The 22,643-nt window shown below is 31.5% G+C and overlaps 1 long non-coding RNA gene across 1 annotated transcript in view; it reads left to right on the forward strand.

Annotated features, from left to right (window-relative positions):
* The window catches only part of LOC309656900, a 47,507-nt gene extending 25,673 nt beyond the window's left edge, over positions 1–21,834 (forward strand). The window contains exon 2 of the long non-coding RNA XR_014261595.1: positions 1–21,834. This exon is cut by the window's left edge and continues 15,295 nt beyond it. This is a non-coding gene — a long non-coding RNA (uncharacterized lncRNA).
* Positions 21,835–22,643: the final 809 nt, after the last annotated feature.

Below are 22,643 nucleotides of genomic sequence, written 5' to 3' on the forward strand. Positions count from 1 at the left end.
CTTGGACACTAGTCTGCTTTCTCCCCAGGCTGATAAAATCAAGGGAGTAGAGTTTAAAAGTTTTTCATTCCTTGGTGGAGCACCTTTACAATATCGTGAATGATTTCGGCAAGAAACTGCGCGGGTGCACACACACAAAAACACACACACACACCCCGTGCATAGGCTCACCTAGACAATGCAACATTATTTGACTCCTAAAGACTATTGAAATGCAATAAAGCAAATGTTATTAGAGTAAAAATAAAAGGTTTACTTTTCTCAATAATGACAAAGAACAGAAATTATAAAATATTACAGGCAAAAATAATTAGAATCTTTTTTAGAGATCATCCAAATCTTTACATATGCTTTTAGAGATCACCTAATCTAATCTTATTAATGGCATATAAAACTTCTGTATAATATCACTGAATATAGTTTACTTAATCTATTTGAATTCTTCTACTTTTGAGGGTTTATTCATTTGTGAGACACCTTATTCCACTTTGGGGTATAGCTTGATTTTAGAAAACATCTCCTTGTAATGGTCCTAAAATTCTACTTCTTAGCCCAAATTTTGCTTCTGAAGCTACAAATTATATGAGTATATATGACTTTCTCATAAAACTCTTCAAATACCAGAAGATGAAGATATTTACCCCTTGATTCTTCATATGTCACATTCTGAGGTTTAACATATATATGTACATATTATGTATATATACATGTGTATATTTCAGGAATACAAAAATTAATATTTTTCAGGTCTTAATGTTTAATCCTCTGTTCTGTGTACAACACACACACAAAATAATTCCACGTATGCTTGATACCATTAGTGAAAGAGATAGTTTCTTCATAAGTTACAATTCCCTACTTAATTGAATCTTACCCCTTCATGTATCTCCATGTTCATTTTCTTAATACAAGCTTTATTTCTAATGAGCCTAATACATATTACCTACTTAATTTATATGCAAAGTATACTCAGTATAATCTAATCCTCGCACGATGAGTCATATTATACAAGTGAATATGAATTCTTACAAAAGTTTTCCTAAATCCCCGCACTGCTAGGTTATCAGTAGTAACTCCTGCTGCCAGTGTATTTGGATCTAATTAACAGGTGTCTTATCCTAATTGGCTGCTTCTGATATTCTGAGGTGTGAAAATCATATAAGAAAGCTTTTTAGATTGTCTTTAAAATAAAGCAATATCCATTCAATAAGTGTCTAAGGATGCTAACAGTGGAGCATATTCTATATACTTTTATTCTGAGAGCTTTGTGATACTTTTTCAGTGGTTCAGGGCTAGATAAATTTACATTTCCTTTTGGTTTTAGAACTATGATGAAAACAGGATTGTGTTTGAATCCTGGATCCAACACTTTCTAGCTAAACAACCTAGGCATTTTAAACCCTCAGAGAGTCTCAGAGACCACTTAGGAGAAATAAGAATAATAATATCCACAATTCAGAAATATTTTGAAAATTAAGTGAAGAAAAGTATACAAAGTTATTAGCAAAGTGCATGGAAACTCTACATAAATACTCAACAAATTCCATTTGCATTTTCTTTTTCTACTTACATCTAAGTCTCTACCTATACATATATCTCTACCTATACATACATCTCTATTGAACTCTACATCATCGTCTATGTCTCCATTTTCATCTGTATTTATGCCTATATCCATGTAAAACAGTTTGCAATTGGGAGGCATGTAGAAACAAAACAAACTCAGTAACTGCATTAAGCTCAGATCTATACTTCATTAATTTGAAAAAGGGAGACCATAAATTTAGCTTGATGTCATTAGTGGAGAGAAAAGACAGGTATAATTAAAGATAAGGAATAAATCAGTAAGATTCATTAATAGAGAAGAAAACCAAAATAAATAAAATAATTTGCATATGGACATTTTATTATTGCCCAGAATTCTAACTTTATTTTTAGACAGATTTAAGTAATAGAGACATTCACAATGACATTTTTAATTTTTGCCCTTGAAGACTTGACATTTGTTCCATTCAACATCTAATAATCAATTTTTTTCCTAAATTTTGGAAGAATGTTCTTGCCTGTATATAGTAATTTCATGTAAATTTTTAAATCCACGTTAAAATTTTTCATTAATATAATTAAGATATTTTAACTTAGAAACAATCATCTAGGGAATTGTTTGCTGATGTGACGTATTTTTTTCCCTAGACATGAAAGTAGAATGTAATCAAAGGGCATAAATGGTAGCACAATATTTAATTATAAAAAAGTCCAATGACTGTGAATGGAGAAGTCTAGAGTTAAGGATGACATACTAGCACCATTAACTGATACTGACTGGTCAGAGTATAATAATCACCAAAGCAATGGGAATCACAAAGAATTTTCTTGCCCAGTTTCTACTGTGTGAATTGATTTTAGTTAGTTTTCTATTCATCACAAAACAAATATTTTGACATTTTTATATGGAATTGTATGCACTAGAATCTCAAATGTACTTTTCAATTTTACCTATTTAAATGTAGATTTCAAAAATGAAAAAAAACTTATAATCTCTTGTTTTTATTAGAGATGTGATATAATTTGTTTCCTACAGCTTCTAGGAAATAATCTGAATTTATACTTTAAGTTCTATATTAATAATTAATAACTGAGGAACAGGTTATTGTACTTTTAAAATTAGTATGTATTCTAATTTTTGTATAAAGTTAAAAGTAAGAGACAAAAATGATATACTTTAATTTTCTCATATAAACAATCATGAAACTAAATTTTTAAAGTTTTGCTTTTCCAGAAAGCTATTCCCAGAACTTCATGGAAGACTCTGAAGAAACTGAAAAAAAAATGCAACTTTGTCATGGGTCAGAGATTTCATGTGCTAAAAACTAAAATGCTTTTAAAGCAATAAATGAGTTATGCCACTAGAAAAATGTTATTGGACTGGCATTAGGCCAATACACAACTTGAAATTTAGGCCCAGGTTTGCTTATATGTATCCTGGGAAGAAAAAATTTTCCCTCAAAGATCTCAAATTTTGCTATGAAAGTTATGGATTTAACTAGAACATTTATAAACTATATATCAATGCTAAAAATGCAGTGCTATATTTAGAATTAGAACTTAATTCTAGAGCTCAGTTTTAACATTTAAAGTGCCAAATGCCAAAATCTTTGTGCACTCATTATGTACTTAACATTTAAATGGCTTTCTTATGAGTCAAAATTTTAAATATATGTATCTTCATTATTTGATCTACTTAATCACTTATTTGGCTGCCATATACAGAGATAATGCAATTCAAGTAAAATACGGAAACATAGATTGTATCTAATAACTAATTATTAAACTTATAGAAAGTGACACTGTATACTTTTAGCCATAGAGAAAATCTAATTCTACTTTGGATGATGTACTCTGCAGTCCACTGGGGCATCATATGACATTTTATCTCTCTATGAATTTTATCATCTGAGAGGATATGTTTTCAATTTTTCTTTCTTAAATGATAATAAAATGGGAGAAGAAGAAATAAAAATTGTTGATTAATGCAAAAACGCCAGGACAGATGGATTAAATTAGCAAATTATTGATTCAGCAAGAAGGAAACCAACAGTAAACTGTTGGACTTTAACCTAATTATAATGATAATTACTTCAAAATAAATGAAGAGTATGCTTAATAGACAAAGATTAAAAAACTGGATAAAATAAAAGGCCCAATTCAACGCTGCTTATAGGAAACACACTAAGAAATAAATAAATAAATACATAAATAAGACATGGGGTGAAAAGAGAATATGAAAATGATATAGCATGTAAAAATTCAACAGAGAAGGATAGTTTAGCCATATTAACACCAAGCAAATGGATTTTAAAGCAAGGCTATCATAAAAAAATCACGACTAATATTTCTTAAACAACAATGTATTACAGTCTGTACCATGACCTAATAACATATCCTCAACATATATATATGTTGACATAAGTGTAGAGCACTAGACTAGATCACAAAAAGTATAAGAATTTTAATAGTTCATTGTTTCTGAGATCTACTATTAATCTTATTCTGTACTTTTGAACCTGAAGAGTCATTTTTCTCTTGGTGTTTTCAAGAATGTCTGTCAACCGTTTGAGTATGATGTGACTAGTAAAGGATGTCTTTGAATTTATTGTACTTAGAGTCTGTTGAGCCTCTTGAATGTATAGATTCGTATTTTTCATTAAATGCTAAACTTAATCAGATAATTTGCTCTTTTTTTTAAACATCTTTATTGGAGTATCATTGCTTTACAATGGTGTGTTAGTTTCTGCTTTATAACAAAGTGAATCAGCTATACATATATATCCCCATATTTCCTACGTCTTGCCTCTCCCTCCCACCCTCCCTATCCCACCCCTCTAGGTGGTCACAAAGCACCTAGCTGATCTCCCTGTGCTATGCAGCTGCTTCCCACTAGCTATCTGTTTTATGTTTGGTAATATATATAAGTCCATGCCACTCTCTCACTTCATCCCAGCTTACCCTTCCCCCTACCCGTGTCCTCAAGTCCATTCTGCACGTCTGCATCTTTATTCTTGTCCTGCCCCTAGGTTCTTCACAGCCATTTTTTTTTTTTTTTTTAGATTCCATATATATATTAGCATACGGTATTTGTTTTTCTCTTTCTGACTTACTTCACTCGGTATGACAGACTCTAGGTTCATACACCTCACTACAAATAACTCAATTTCATTTCTTTTTATGGTTGAGTAATATTCCATTTTATATATGTGCCACATCTTCTTTATCCATTCATCTGTCGATGGACACTTAGGTTGCTTCCATGTCCTGGCTATTGTAAATAGAGCTGCAAAGAATATTGTGGTACATGACACTTTTTGAATTATGGTTTTCTCAGGGTATATGCCCAGTAGTGAGATTGCTGAGTCATATGGTAGTTCTATTTTTAGTTTTTTAAGGAACCTCCATACTGTTCTCCATAGTGGCTGTATCAATTTACATTCCCACCAACAGTGCAAGAGGGTTCCCTTTTCTCCACACCCTCTCCTTCACAGATGACATGATACTATACATAGAGAATCCTAAAGATGTTACCAGAAAACTACTAGAGCTAATCAACGATTTGGTAAAGTAGCAGGATACAAAATTAATGCACAGAAATCTCTTGCGGTCCTATACACTAATGATGAAAAATCTGAAAGAGAAATTAAGGAAACACTCCCATTTACCATTGCAACAAAAAGAATAAAATATGTAGGAATAAACCTACCTAAGGAGACAAAAGACCTGTATGAAGAAAACTATAAGACACTGATGAAAGAAATTAAAGGTTATCCAAACAGATGGAGAGATACACTATTTTCTTGGATTGGAAGAATCAACATTGTGAAAATAACTGTACTACCCAAAGCAATCTACAGATTCAATGCAATCCCTATCAAATTACCACTGGCATTTTTCACAGAACTAGAACAAAAAATTTCACAATTTGTATGGAAACACAAAAGACCCTGAATAGCCAAAGCAATCTTGAGAAAGAATAAGGGAGCTGGAGGAATCAGGCTCCCTGACTTCAGACTATACTACAAAGCTACAGTAATCAAGACAATATGGTACTGGCACAAAAACAGAAATATAGATCAATAGAACAGGATAGAAAGCCCAGAGATAAACCCACGCACATATGGTCACCTTTCTTTGATAAAGGAGGCAAGAATATACAGTGGAGAGAAGACAGCCTCTTCAATAAGTGGTGCTGGGAAAACTGGACTGCTACATGTAAAAGAATGAAATTAGAACACTCCCTAACACCATACACAAAAATAAACTTAGAATGGATTAAAGACCTAAATGTAAGGCCAGACACTATAAAACTCTTATAGGAAAACATAGGCAGAACACTCTATGACATAAATCACAGCAAGATCCTTTTTGACCCACCTCCTAGAGAAATGGACATAAAAACAAAAATAAACAAATGGGACCTAATGAAACTTAAAGGCTTTTGCACAACAAAGGAAACCATAAACAAGACGAAAAGACAAACCTCAGAATGGGAGAAAATATTTGCAAATGAAGCAACTGACAAAGGATTAATCTCTAAAATTTACAAGCAGCTCATGCAGCTCAATATCAAAAAAACAAACAACCCAATTCAAAACTGGGCAGAAGACCTAAACAGACATTTCTCCAAAGCAGATATACAGATTGCCAACAAACACATGAAAGGATGCTCAACATCACTAATCATTAGAGAAATGCAAATCAAAACTACAGTGAGGTATCACCTCACACCAGTCAGAATGGCCATCATCAAAAAATCTACAAACAAGAAATGCTGGAAAATTTGCTCTTCTTCTGAATTCTGTTTGTCTCTCAAAGGACTGGATGATGCCCACTGGCATTAACTCAGTCTACTGATTCAAATGCTAATTTCTCCTGGAAACACTCACACTAACACACCCAGAAATAATTTTTTACCAGCTACTTGGGCATCCCTTATCTTAGTCAAATTAACACATAAAATTAACCACCACAATAGTTGTCTCCTCAAGTAAACTGTAAGCTCCTTTTGGCCAGTGTTGTGTTCATTGTTTCATACATAGAGCATATATTTGAATATGTGTTGAATAAGTGAATAAGTAGATTAAATTAAGTTTGGTCATTAATGAAACATATTTAATTCAGGAAAATATTGAAAAGGAGCTCATTTTCAGCAAACAAAATTTTCAGTGGGAAAAGCAGTATCTAGAAATTTTCTTTTCAAATAGATTCAAATAAGTTTTTCACTGATAATATGTTTCCCTTTTCAGGCTGCTTATTAACATGCTTCTAATGATAAAAAGTAACAAATATGCTTGTAGAGAAAAGACAATTTTATTACCATTGTTATTATTTATTCTTATTATTTATGTTTTATTGTATGAGAGGCTCCTTTCTTTACAGTATCAACTACTACCAATGTTCCAGTAAGTTTAAATTTGTCCAGTATTTCTCATCTTTATCTATTACTCTAATAAGTTCAAATAAATACATCAAATTTGTTAGTTATTGAAATGAATTTTTCACTTTATGGAAAAAATGAATAAATAACATCATATATTTTATTCATTATGTATTCTAATATATAGCATAAAACTTATACAACATGCAGTACTAAATACCAGGTGCATAAAAAGTTTAGTCCTACTATAAGACTAAAGCATGATAACCGATACAGTGATAAAACTGAGGTATGGCAAGATCCTAAAAGAATGCCTTTTGAAAAAAGAATAAGCAAGGACTGAAATTTCGAATGTTTATCCTTATACTAAATCACATATAAGAGAAAAGGGTACTTGTAATTTTGGGTCTGCTTCCGCTACTTGGCAAGTAAGGGGTTACTACATGTTCCTGAATTCTAGTTTCTTTATCTATAAAATAATATAAAACCTATACAATGTTTATAGTATTAACTTCAAAAGATTTATGTGAATATAAAAAAATTCTAATCTGAACGTGAAAATACTACTATGATCACCAACAGAAACAAATATTTTTGACAATTTATTAATCCTTTCTATTTATTGCCTCATTTGCCCCTCATACACACCCTATTAGGCATGTTCTGTATATTTGCTTGTTATAAAGGATGAAGAACGTGAATTCTGTTGAGATCACATAAGCTGCTCTTGAGCACATGACTACCTTTTGAGCAAAGATTTGAATGCATGCAATTTGAAGACTACAATGTGTAATATATGTGAATACTCTTCACTGGTAGCCTAATCATTTGCACAGTCTTTTTCACTTATCCTGGATAAACAGAAGCTTCACCTTATTCAAAAATATATAAATTCAAAGTAGAGGCAGTAAGCACTTGTTTTGCTCCTAAAGCCCTGTGAGGTTCAGCTGCAGGAATACAAATCAATTTGTAGCATCACTCTCACAGCACTCTGGCAACAAAAATCTCAAAGTGAATGGAAAATTACAAGGGTTGGACTTATTGCATTTACCAAATGAAAACTACAATCTTGTCTCCTCCTTAGTATAGAGGAATCCAATAAAAATACTTTATTTTGCAAGTGTCAAGCACTGCTTTTTGACAATTACAGTACCAACTCTTCCTTTCCTAACTGTACTTTTGTGGGTTATGTACTGACCAATCAAGACTATTTGCTTCATTTAGAACTTCTCCTGCCAAAAAGGCAATTTTGTGTATAAATGGCTCCAATCTGGGAAGCCATCCAAAAGAAGCTATTCAGGTGAAAAACAGTGTGATTTACATCCAGGTGCAAAACATAAACTTAGCAACAGTTTGAAAATGCTAACTAAGGATGTGGAATAGAATTGAGTTAACTAGACAGGTATATCAGTTTCCTTCCGGTATTTTAAAAAATCCGAGAAATGTTTTATTTTTGTATTATTATTATTATTTTTAGTTTTATAAGAATACATCTTCCTTTGAGGTTTGCTTATGCATTTGATTTTTAGAGAAATGGATATTAGGGTAATGACTCATGCCTCACAGAATCTAATGGTAAAAAATACTAGTAGAGTGGAAAAGAGATCTTTCCTGCTTGACTAAAAACAAGAAACACTCTGAGGAAATGCATTCATATAACTGAAGATATAATGCAGTCTTCCTCTGCTTTCAACTTCTCAGCCCTTCATACAGCTATGGTATCTTTTATTTATTTATTTATTTTTAATGGCATAAAAATAAAGCAACCATGTATATCATCAGAAAACTGAAATTAGAAAGAAAAAAAAAGGCCATAGTTTGTACAATGAGTTCAAAATACATCTACCTACAGTATTGCCCCTGGATCATTTTAAAGGTTAAAAGGGAATTGTGAACCAGTGAAACTATGAAATAGTGTATTGAATCGTAATTTTTGAGAGGTAAAGGTTTTACATGTCTTTTTCCTTTTTCTTGGGTAGACTTTTAAGTTCTGATTGCTATCAGCTGCAGCAGGGATTCAGAAGAAGAATATAGATGGTAAGAAAGCTGAAAGGGCATCCAATGATTGGTATTTTAGTGCCAAAACAGATATTAAAAATGGAAACTTAAGAGCTCTGAACCTTAATTTCCTTGTTAGAAAATAATGGCTCATTTACTATCCTTTAAATTTGTTATATGGGTAAAATGACGTAATAGTTATAAAACAGTTTTTTATAAAATGGATTTGTAAATGGGTTTTATAGGAATAAAAGGAAAACCACTTTAAAATTACGTAATGGATAAATGTAATGATTTGCACAGTGTTACTAGAAAGTATCATTGATATTCCAGGTACTGTAACTTTTTTAGATTCCTGTACAAGGAATTTAACATCAGTGGTTTTAATATGTTAAATGAAATGTGACATTATATTCCCTAAAAAATTATAATTAAAAACATATTAAATATATGCATTTTTGGTTCTACGTAGCCACTGCTATATTCTGAGTATTTCAACCAAACAGTAAATATGAAAATTTTTCATGAAGTCAGCATACGTCATAAAAAAAGATAGCCTTATTATTTATCTAATAAGTAGGTGAGTATTAACCATAATCAGGCTTCCTGAAACATAAGGTAGATTGCTGCTTTTATAGTTAGTCACGCTTGAATTTACATTTTATTTTTGGCACATATTAAACTCTATGACCTTGAATAATGCACATAACTGTTTGAGTATCCTTTTCTTCATTTATAATAGCACAAGATGACATGGAAGATAGATGTAAGAGAGAAGAGGCTTGGGAAAGGAAAGGAAGGAATTTCATAAATAAATGTAAGACCTAGAAATTAAACCTACACAAACCTGAAGGCATAGGCTCGAAAAACTTGATTAATAGTATCTCTTTATCCTAGTTGATGAGGGGTCTCAAGGGAAAAGTTCAAAGATGGAAATCACCATGTAAGTTTCTTTTTGCCCTCTTCCACAAATAATTTTTATTCTAATACTTTTGTATATCTGTTCACATTCTAGTGAATTGTTCTGACAAAATCTGACTTTATTTTCCTGGTTTACTTATTAATTAGTAATTGTTAAAATACAGATATAACTTTAATTCTTTATCTAAATTTCTAATCCTGAAATTTGATCACTTTTCACCAATAATTCTTGGGCATTGACCAAATATACTGCATTTCAAATGCATTGGTCAGATAGTCATCAGTAGGACTTCTAAGAAAACACTGATTAAGTCACTAGAAAATAAATATTGTTTCAAGCAAATATTAGGTAGGCATTGATTGTATAATAGGGGCCCTGGCAGTATAGGCGATTGAGCCAATGTATGAGTAATGGCTTCCCAAGGAACATCTGCTAATCTGAGATAAAAGCTGTGGGGATAAAAGGAGGTATATTTGTGTAGAGATGCGGGGAATTCAACTGAGCCCAAAGTAATTGAATAGAAGGAGGAAAGAAAGGGATATTTATAATATGAAAGGAATAATGATAAATTCCTATATTCAGAAGTAGGCACATATATAGGAAGTAACTGCTTCAGTGATTTATGGGATTAAGGGAATGTGTATGACCAAATGTATTGTTTTTATACATATACAAAATTTACATCATTATTTATTAACCTCTGGTAGCAATAAAATGATCATAAGTCTATCGTCACTAAGTGTCGCATCATGAGTGCTGTCCATATTCTCACTAATATGAAATGTAAAACACAATTACCACAAAATAAAATTTAGAAAATTTAAAAATTCAAAAATTATAAAAATGTATAATATAAAGTGAAATTCCCCAGGAAAAGCACTGCTCTCAAAATAAGCACTCAATTATGTTTATTATATGTTTCCTATTAAGTGCATATACACATGTGCATGTGTGGGCATGTGATTTTCCCACTAATACTCTAAGCTGCATGGTATTCCAATATGTGCAGATATATAACTAATTAAATCAGTTAGACTGTTATAACTTATAAATTATGCCATATTAATTATTCATTCAGAATACCATCTATATATTTCTGTGAACATAGAGAAGTACTTATACATGGTATTTACATTTTAATAGTGAAATTGCTTTGTTAAAATTTATGTGAATATCACAAATAATTTCACAAATATCTACTGCCAAATTCTCCTTCAGGCATATGTTAGCAATTATGAACTTCATCAAGTCGTTAGAGTGTATTTTTCTCTTATTATTGGTATTTAACAATATATTTAAAGAATATTTTCTAAAATGATAGTTAAGCATTAGCATAAAATGAATGCTTTCATTTTAATGTCCCTAGTTTTCATCACATTTCACTTTTTTACCCATGTTTATTTGCCATTTTTTTCTTTCCTGCAGTAAATTGGCTTCTTATATTCTTTGCACATATACTATTCTTCTTATTATTATTGATTTGTTGGCTATAAATATTGTTTCCTTTTTAATATATACAGAAAATAATCTTGTAAATTGGACATGTAGCACTTTTTTTAAAAATAGAAACTCTTCTCCAGTGGGAGTTTGTTATCTTACAATTATTAGTTGGTGTCATACCAAGAAAAATTTCCCTGAGACAATATTCGTCTCTTTAATGCTGTTTTTTTTTAAGTTTTTGATCTATAAGAAGGTTACTTTTGTATGTAAGGTAAAAACTAATTAAACTTATTTAAACTGTTTAGATATTTTGTCATATATGAAGGACTGTATATTACAACTCACCATCAGTAATTCAAAATGCTAAATTTATCATGTATTAAATTGATATTTATCATAATATTTATATTCTAATATTTTTTGATATCTGGTTGCCATGATTCTCATGTTTCTTACTTTACAGGACTTTATTAACTATTCTTACTTATTTTCCTATTACACTGTATTGTCAAACTTGTAAAAGTCATAATGAAATTTTCATTAGAATCATCAGAGACCACTCTCAGTTTCTTGGCAAATGGACTCTCAGAAATGACAGTTTGCTTTTTCACACCAGGAATAAAGAGAGTCTATTGGCATGATGGATATCATAATCTTCTCTAACCTAATCACAGATGTGGCATCCCTCAATATTGCTCTATTCTATTTTTACCAGCAAGTTACGCAAGGGAAGAGGCAATAAATACCAGTAAGTGGGGATCATTAAGGGCTATCTTAGAGGGTGCATACTACTCACAAAAAACAGATAAAAACATTGAAGAAAGGAAATCAAAATAAGAATGTGTTTTCCTTGCTTTAACCTAACACAGGCTATCTACTAAAAATCTAGAGCTAATATCTTTTTAATGGTGCTCCCCTACTGTTATGGACTGAAATGTTTTCACCCAAAATTCATATGTTAAAACTCTAACCCCCAATGTAACTGTATTTGGACATAGGACCTTTAAAGGGGTAAAGTTAAATGGAATAATAAGAGTGGGGGCCCTAATTCAGTATGACTAATGTCCTTGAAAGAAGAGGGAGAGACACTAGCATTGTGCATATGCAGAGAAAAGGCGATGTCTACATGGCTAAGAGAAGGCAGCTGTCTGCATGTCAAGTAGAGAGGTCTCAGGAGAAATCAAACTGTTGCTGCCTTGATCTTAGACGTCCAGCATCTAAAACTGTGAGAAAATAAATTTGTGTTGTTTAAGCCTCCCAGACTGTGGTATTTTGTTATGGTAGCCCTAGCAGACTAATACAAGTTTGTGAAGAACGCAAGGGTATCCTCTCTCACGATTCCTCTTCAAAATTATACGGGAAGTCCTGGCCAGTGCAATAGGCAGGAAAAAGTTTGGAAATATATAAAACCTTCTTTATTTGTAGATGACATGATTTTTATGTAGAAAATCCCAAAGAATATACCGAAATTCCTAGATTTCATAAGTGAGTTTAGAAATGTTGTGGCATAAAATATGTATTTATAAATGTCAATTACAATTTATCAGCAATGAGCTAATATTGAAATTTGATACCGGTATTTGAAATTTTAAAAATTACAATAGCCCCAGTAGGAAACAAAATATCTGATATAAATCAAACAAAGTGTTGGCAGTAGCCATTTGCTAAAAAACTACAAAACTCTGATGAAAAGAATTGACAATGAGCTAAATAAATTAAGAGATAAACTACATTCCTGGATTGGAAGACTCAATATTGTTATGATGCTAATTACCTCCAATCTGATCTAAAGAGTCAATGTAATTCGAAATCCCAGTAAACTTTTTGTAGATATTAACAAGGTGAATTCAAAATTAATTCAGAAGAAAAAGGGTTTACAAACAATTCTGAAAAAAAAAAAACAGTTGGAAGGCTCATAGAACAAGATTTTAATATTTACTACAAATCTATAATAATAAAGATAGTATAAAGTAATGAAAATATATATACATAGATTAATGAAACAAAATAGAGACCCCCCCAGATAACCCACATAGAGTCACCTGATTCATCACAAAACTGCAAAGGCAATTCAATGAAGAAACTTTAGTCTCTTCAACTAAGAGATGGTGGAACAATTGGATATCAAATGCAAAAAGTTTAATTTAGACCTTTATCTCACAACTTAGACAAAAAATAATTCATAATGGATCATAGACATTAATGTAGAATGTAAAACTATAATATCTAGAGAAAACATAGGAGAAAATCTGCGTGACCTTGGGTTTTGCAATGAGTTTCTAGATCGTTGTGTTGCTAATTGACATCTGAGTACCAATGCACAATTAAGCCTCGTCCAAATCACCAGAAAAACTTCTCAGCTAAGTCCAAGCCAAACTGATGAGCCACAGAATCATGAACTAAATAAGTGGCTGTTGTTTTAAGACATTAAATTTGGGGCAAAAGTTTGGGGTGAAATAACTGTTATGCATGAAAAGCTAGCTTAACACAAAATAATAAATGTGATAAAGAATTTAAGTTAGGTCCATAATTAGACACTGGTGTCAATAGGCAAATATTTGAAGATTAAGCTCTATGCTTAGAAAAGAGATATAAAAATATTATTTCTAAACTTTTTATTGCTAATTCATGTCAGTAATTTGTAATAAATAGCATTTTTAGGTTAATTTAAGGCAAATTCATTTCTATTTGCTAATATACACATCAAAATATTTTCACTGACCTATTAAATTTTGTATATGATTTATGTACTAAATCTATCTGGTTATTAATGATTCCAGCAAATCACAAAAATACTTTGGTAAATAAATATTGCAACTATTAATGATTTAATCTTATTTCTCATTCCATGTAGACAAATTAATCCCAATACGCACATTTTAAGTGATTATGCCTGAAAAGTTAGATAAACCTATCCATGGAGACTTGGAACACAATTTTGGATATAAATTTAACATTGAAATTGTGTTTGATTATACCAAGAAGAATTATATTTAATCATAAAATATTTCAGCATGATAATCTACAATAAGGTAAATGACAAAGAATGAGCTACATTAAAATTCTGGAAAATAAAAATTAAAAGTGTTAATAGTGTTTTTTAAAGCTCACTAAAACAATTTAATCTTTTTATATATTTTACTTGTGTTATTTGATTGATACAACACTTAAAAATAGAAAATGACATATTTTCCCAAATAGTACTCACTGACAACAGAGCTCAAATTTAAAAATGCTTTATAAAATTTGTATAAAGATATATGTAAATCTTTCTGTTTATTCTTTATGAAGGCTCAAATTAAATCTTAAATTTCTGATTATACTAGTATATTTTGATTTGGAATTTGTCCTTGGTTTTTCTTCTTTCTTTTCTCTCTTCATTTTTTATTCTGCACTTTCTTACTACCTATCTTTTCCTTCTTTCCTCTCTCTTTCCTTCTCTCTCGCTCTTTCCCTCTCCATCTCCCACCTCTCCCTCTCTCTCAATGTAAGCTAATAGTTTCCAGATAATACTTCTACTTTATCCCCAGAGATGGGACATTGCATTATTTCTTTGAATTACTACTATTTTATACCCTCAATACTAAATCAATAAAATCATCAGTAATTATCCTTTTTTCCAATCAACAATTGAGTCCAAAGGAATCTTATAGGTTGAATTTATAAATAAGACACTTCCATTGTTTGGGGTAACCCAGGTCCGTTAGGGTTACAAACATGTCTTAAGTTCTTCAAGCTTCATCTATATTCTAGGATCTTTGGTACAGGGTTACAGAGTATGAAAGGGGAATTTATTCCTGTAGTAAAGAATTACAGGGTTAAAAACAAGAAGGAATAGAAGGAGATGAGGCAGGAACTTACTCCGAGGAACTTCCATGTTCATTGCTGCTTTGTTCATGATAGCCAAGATATGGAAACAATCTAAATGCACACTGACAGATGAATATTTAAGGAATATATAAGGAAAATATGCACACACAAAATGGACTATTATTCAGCCTAAATAAGAAGGAAATTCTGCCATTTGCAACAACATGGATGGACCTGGAGGGTATTATGCTAAGTGAAATAAGCCAGATGCGAAATGACAAATACTGTATGATCTCACTTGTATGTAGAACCTAAAATAGTAAAACTCATAGAAGCAAAGTATAGAAGAATGGTTGCCAGGGGCTGGGGAGAGGGTGAATCGGGGAGGTGATGGTCAAATAGTATAAAGTTATAGTTATACAAGATAAATAAGTCTGGAGATTTACTATATAGTATAGTGCCTATAGCTAGCAATACTTGTTGCATACTTAAAATTTGCTAAGACAGTATATATTTTATTAAGTGTTTTAGCCACTAATAATAATAATAGTAGTAGTAGTAGTAAAGGGCAGAAGGAAATTTGGGAGATAAGAGATATGTCTGTGACCTTGATGATGGTGATGGTTTCATAGATGTATACTTATCCTCAAATTCACTGAATTGCACATATTAAACATGTACAGCTTTTTACATGTCAATCCTACTACAATAAAGTAGTTTAAAAAATTAAATGATTGTGATTGCTTTCAAATTATCCACCTATTAATGAATCTCACCATGGTCAGATCATCAAGCACTCACACGTATACACTCAAATGGTTTTATGCCAGCTAGAAAATCATTTATGGATTATATGCTTCTATCTCAGTTTAAAATGTTGAGAGACCTTGCCAGTACTCAGAAGAATGGCGAAGAGGATCAAAGAGAATACACATATGGATACATTTTTTGTACAAGCATAATAAACAAAAAATAAACCTTAAAAATTAGAATATTGGAAAATTTAGTGTAATAAAAATCAGTGACATAAACACACAGAGGAAGTTATAGGACACATATTTCTTGCAGAAATTAGAACATGTTAGAAAGAATCTGCTTTGAAAATTAAATGCATTCTGAAAAATTAAAAAATGGTGAACCATAAGAAAAATAAACTCATGAAAATAATAAAATTTCCATGTTAGAAAAAGAGAGATATAGTTAACAAATGAGAAATATACTTTATAAATGCAAGGAAAAGAAAAACGATAAAGATGGTAGGAGACGATGACAGGTATGAATAATTCACAGCAGATATAAATCTAGATATAAATCTAAGAATAACCAAAACCCCAGAAGTAAAAATTACAAACAAAGCAGTGAAAACATTGGTAACATAAAACTCAGATTCTTGACCTAAACAGAAAACATATTTAGAGGATTCATATTCTTGGGTTGGAGAGGGAATCAAAGACATATATTGGAGTTTTAAAAAATTCAAGAGTAAAGGAAATATCTAAAAACTTCAGCAAATGTGGACTGAAATGTTATTGGTGGAATCTGCAAAAAAGATCACATGCCATTTATTATACTCTCTTACAAATTTTGCAAACTACACATTCCACTTTTAAAAATGAGACATTTTCCATTTCCCCTATTATTAGATAGCTATAGCCAAAAAATAATCCCAGTGATAACTAGAAAAGCAAATTAAACATGAACAACAGCAAACAAAAATCTTGTTTTAAGATATATGAGATCTGCTGAGGCAGCCAGGACTTGAAGGACCAGATGTGAAGAGGATGCTTCATTTATGCTAGTCAAGCTCAATTTCTTAACACCTGCTTTTTATTACATCAGTATTTGCCAATGCTGGCTTGGGGCAAAAGTCTAAGAAGCTTGGCATAGTAGAGTTAATAGAAGAAGTGAAAGCAGTGCTTTGGATAATCTCATGGATGTGGTGCCACAAAACTTGCATAATAGGATTATAAAAGCAATCAGGATATTAGAAACCAAAATTCCAGAGAGAAAGGAGCTACACAAATGTGAGCTCCACAGTTGGCTCTGATTTTCCAATTATGAGTTGTAACTTATTGAAGACTTTTTGGCATCCTGATAGCACTGAGACAATGTAAAAGCATAAGCTATAAACATTACACTAAGGATTCAATTTGATATGAGTGCTACATTTACAGACTAGGGTAAAACTGAAGTTGACTGAGATGTACTTAGTCTACAAATATGCCTTGATTAGGTACAGATCCTGATTAATTTGAAACCTTCTATGTCCATGATGATTACCAGAAGATGAAGTAAATCCTTTACTAGGGAGTAACATCATCCACAGTTTCCTCATTTTTTTTCATACAAAATGTCTAGCATTCACTAAAAACTAACTAGCAAGTTTTTTGTTTAATGGCAATTGAGTAACTTATTAAAAATTCATAGAAGTGAAAGGGGCCAAAATGTAGTAGAAACAGTTTTTACTGCAGGACCTAAACTGAAAATTCCAAGAATTTCTATAAAGCTCAATAAGTAAGACACTATAATATTGCTGTAAGAGAAGACTATAGATCAAAGGAATGATATGTTAAATTCATTGCGGACCTAAACATTTAAGGTCACTTGATTTGACAAAATGACTTTACAGGTTAGTGAGTAAAGGAAGACATTTTTAATAAATAGTGCTGGATAGATAACCATAGTTATCCAATTAGTCCTCAAATATAAAAGGAAACATAGACTGAAAACATAAATAGATACTACTCAGATCTACCAAAATGGTTTAATTCAAAGAGACACTTAAAAAAAAAAAAAAAACCAATGAGACACAATACTTAGTATTGGTAAAGGCATAAAACAACTGGAAACCTGATACATGGCTGAGTAGTTGGGACAACTACTTTGGAAAAGTACTTGACAGTATCTTAAAAAACTGAACATAGACGTACCTTATGATTCATCTACATATTTATCCAAAACAAATGTGCACATGTTTACTAAAAAGACATGCACAAGCATGTTTATAGCAACATAATTCATAAGGGGAAAATATAAAATCAATATTTATTAATTGCATCTTGGAATCAAATCACAAATTAAAACTACAAACAATAGCTAGATGAATCTTTAAAAAAAAAAAAAGTAATGGTGAAAGAAGCCAGGCACCAGGTACAGAAATGAACATGGAGCATGATTCCATTTAAATAAAGTTCAACAGTAGAAAAATTTAAGTTTAGAAGTGAGAATATTGGTTATTCTCAGATGTGATAATGATCAGAATGGGGCTCAAGTGGGGATTTGATGTTGGTAATGCTGTACGTCTTGATTAAGATGTGGTGTTAGAGGCGAGTTCACTTTGGAAAAGTATCATGGAGTTGTACGTTTAAGATTTGTTCAAAATACTTTCTAAATTGAAAAAATCTACCAAAATTATTTATTTTCTTCTAGTGATAGCTAAAAGGGTTCCTTTTAGGTTTTTTGGGTTTTTTTTCTTTTTATAGTCTTTGGAAGTTTTCAAAAGTTTAAGAGAATGAATTACTATTAATCTGAAACTAAAATTCTGTACTAAAAAAAATAAAGATATTATACCATTAGAAACAAAAATAGGTGGAGGAGGGAAAGAAGAATGGCATAGATATTGTAAAATAAAGGGGCATTCACTTCTATGATCTCATCTTGGTAAGTGGATATTCCCACATGTGAAATAAGGCTGGATATATACCAAAATAATATTAGATGAATATTACATATTCAGTTGCTTTAAAAATTATTTCTCCTTGCTCTTGGGCTTAAGCAAAGTGCAGCTTAGTATGTTTTATAATATTGTCATCAGCAAAATACCTATGTTTTTTTAATTGAGGTATGACATAATTGGTGAGTTGAATCCAGACACAAATAAAAAATATCAGAAAATGTCATGTAAATGTTCTATGGTTCCAAGTTATTTTGTTGTTGTTGAATAAAAATAAGAAATTTAAATGCAGTATGAATAAGATGGGTTTGGGGAATAAATGTGACTAGTTATTTGAATGTATAAAAGCTACAAAACATTTTCCTCAAGCCAAAAATTAAAAACACATACATTGTGACATTAACTTATTTTCTAACTCTAGTAGATTTTCAGGGTAGGAAAATGTAGAACAACACTGGAAGATAAAAACAGGCATAAACCTGTTATTTAGCCTAAGCCTGTACTTTAGATAAAATACTTTTAGGCCAGTAAAAGACATTAATTCACTTGTTATTCGTTTAAATATGCTCTTACAGTCTTTTGTAAACATTGAGTTTATATGTAAAAAATTAAGGTAATGTTCCATGCCAATTGCAGCACATAAATTGTGTTCCACAATTCTGTCTGTCCTTTCTCTAGAGGCTGATGTCCTCCATCTGCCCTTTGGCTGTTACTTTGTGGAACATTTATTTTTGTTTCCATAAACCCTTTAAATAAAAAGCCACTTAATCCAGTCATCTGAAGCATAACATACGCTTTTTCAGGGTTATCAAAATATCTTACTCTTCTTTTAAAGGATCTTAACTATGCAATTCCAGTTTTGGGCTTTCTTCCAAACAAGACTGAAATAGAATTGCAGTTGCACAATAAACAAGGGTTGCTAATTGCCAATTTTGTAGAATTTCTTACAAAAAAGGAATATCACTTCAAAATGTGTTTTGATGGAAGTTTTTCCTCCCTATTCATCTTGTTTTTGATAACTCAGGACTATTTATTTGCACTTGTGCATTTGAATTTTGCCTGTGTTTTGAAAGACAAGTTTCTTTTGTTTAATAATTTTGTCTTCACTAAATGCATTTTCTGCTTTTCTATTCTAGAGTTAGAGCTGTAGTAATTTTCAAACTTTGTAATTTATCTTTACAACATTATGCTTACGTGTTCATCTTCAAGCAGAAACTAAGATTCTTAAAAATCATGATTAAAGCAAATGACTTTAACAATGTAATCAATAGAGTTTATACTTACAGTCATTTATCAGTGTGTTGATGTTACCATCTGTTTTATTTACATTCACTCCTCTGGACTCCTGTGTTCTTAATTTTGAGACAAAATGTCATCTTTAAGAATGCCTAATTGCTAATGATTAAAATAAATCTCCCATTAGGAGAATATGAACAGCTTCCAACTTATTTTATCTAATTCTCCTATTATGAACTATGACTTCTATATAATAGCTTATTTTCCCCTGTGATTCACAAGAAAAGTTTGGAAAAATAACAACCTACATGAAATTAATTATATATTAAAAACACAGGAAGGAATGATTATTAATGAAATCATTTAAACCTGACTCTGTTATCTACTTCAATTGATTTTTTAAGAACATTATGAAATAATTTAATACTGTATATGTGGTAGCTGCTTAATATAAAATCTCCCAAACAAATTTCTCTCACTAGCTTTCCCAGGATACAGAATTCTTTATAGGTTGCTGAACTAACAAGCTGTCAACTTCTGAGTCAACTGAGAAAGTTTTTATATATTGTTCTTTACCTCGAACCAATCCCTTTCATGTTTCTCTCACTCATGTTTTGGATCTAAGTTTATAAACCACATTTAATACTCCTTGATTCCTTAACTAGTTAAAATTCCCTTGTTATATGTTTCCATAACTCCCCTGTGTAGTAAGTAGAACATACCATACTTGCAATAATATCTTAATTTTAGGATCATCCCAATGGACTTCAATCTTTTTAGGTGGAATATTTATCTACATTTCCAGGAGCTAGAAATTTTGTTGTTACATCTATCTATCTATCTATCTATCTATCTATCTATCTATCTATCTATCATCATTATTATAGATTATAGACAAATATAGATATAGATAAGTTTAGTAATGAAAGACTGGTATTTTATGTGAGCTATTGAGTGGTGGAGGGATTCTGGACAGCAGAACAAGTGGGAGAATTTTCATAACCAGGAGTTTGTAACTCACATCAGATTATAAATATTTGAAAGAACTAACTTTAAGAGGAGATAACAAAATTTTGAGACAACCCAGTCCAAAAGTGTCTTGAGACATATTTGGATAAATCATGTTTTGAAATAAGAGATGGATCCCATATGCAAGCCAGAAAAAGGACCACTGCTAGCAATATGGAAGCCAAAGTCAGCTTGATCAGCTCTAGGAAGTCATCAGTGGAGCTAGTTTTGTGAAAGTTGCATGACCAGTACCTATTTCCATTCCAAGCCAGAGAGGCAAGCCCAGAGACTGGCTTCCAATTTTGGTAAAAAAAGCATGTTGGAGGTTGGATTTGTATGTGCCAATACCTCCTGCTGCCTGTAAGCAAAGTGTATGGCATAGCTCCTGATTGTGCAAAACCTAGCCAGTACTTTCACTCCACATGCTAATACAAAACCATGAAGTGAAGCAATGATGTACAGGTTGATATAAATATAAATAACTGTTATAAGATATAAAGTGTTAGACTGTTTAACAGAAGAATGAGAAATTGTTTGAAAGCTAAAATAGGAGGAAAGGAGAGCACACTTTAACATAGGCCATAACACAGGTGAAGTGTGAGAAAATCTAAACAGCTCCCAATTGAGAATCCTGCCATGGAGGCCATGTCATCAGGGAACTATTAGGGGCCGTAGTAAGGAGACTGTTCAGAGAACAGATAAGGATATATGGAGGGACATTGCTAATGACAGCTTGTCAAAGACAGTACACAACAGAAGTTCTTAGAGAATGGGAAAAGGTAGAGAATTAGGATAGAGTATTAAGTGTGCAGAATAGAATCTAAGTGATGATAGACAACCTGGGGTCTAGGGCTTCTAGTACTGTTGCAGTGAGTAGAATGCTTAGGTCCTTTAGAGAAGTTAATTTGAAAGTATAGAAATGACTCCTGGGTTATATAATAACTTTTCAAGGGAAACATGGGTGTGGCAGTTTTAGTAACTTCAAGTATGTATTCTTCTCTTAAGATCAATCTGCATGAGATTGCTCTTTTGAGAAGATGCAGATTTCCCATTCCCACTTTTCCTTTCAAAACTGTCATATTCCTGCAGTGTCCTGGAATTCAAACAAAACAGACAAAACCCTCCAAAACACCCTCTAGGATAACTAGCAAAAAGACACTGAAATTGATAGTGGTGCTATAATGTTAAATAGATCTAAAGCCTCATAGCAATTCCACTTTTAAGTCAGATTTGTTTTCTAGGTACTTAAAGAGGGAATCAAAGCAATTACCAGCTAATAGATCATTATAAATAGTTTTATATTAAGGATGTGGTTTAATTGTCCTTAAAAGGAATACAATTTTTCTGCTAATAAGAAAATAAAAACAGTTGTAGATAAAAGAACACTATGATTTTTTGCTTAAAACTCACAAGTAATTCAAATATCTGAATGATATTCCCCATGTACTTATTTATATGAAGAAAATTATTAAGATTTTAGACCTATAGAAACAGAAAACAAAATGGTGACAGAATTGTTGGTAAATACTGTCTTATAGCAACACATGAAATTTATTCAAGTAAATGTACATTAATTATGAAAAGTACAATCAATCTTAGATCATTAAGAGATTAATTTTAAAAGCCCT

The sequence above is a fragment of the Balaenoptera physalus genome (assembly GCF_965194825.1).
Source record: "Balaenoptera physalus genome assembly, chromosome: 3".
Lineage (NCBI taxonomy): Eukaryota > Metazoa > Chordata > Mammalia > Artiodactyla > Balaenopteridae > Balaenoptera > Balaenoptera physalus.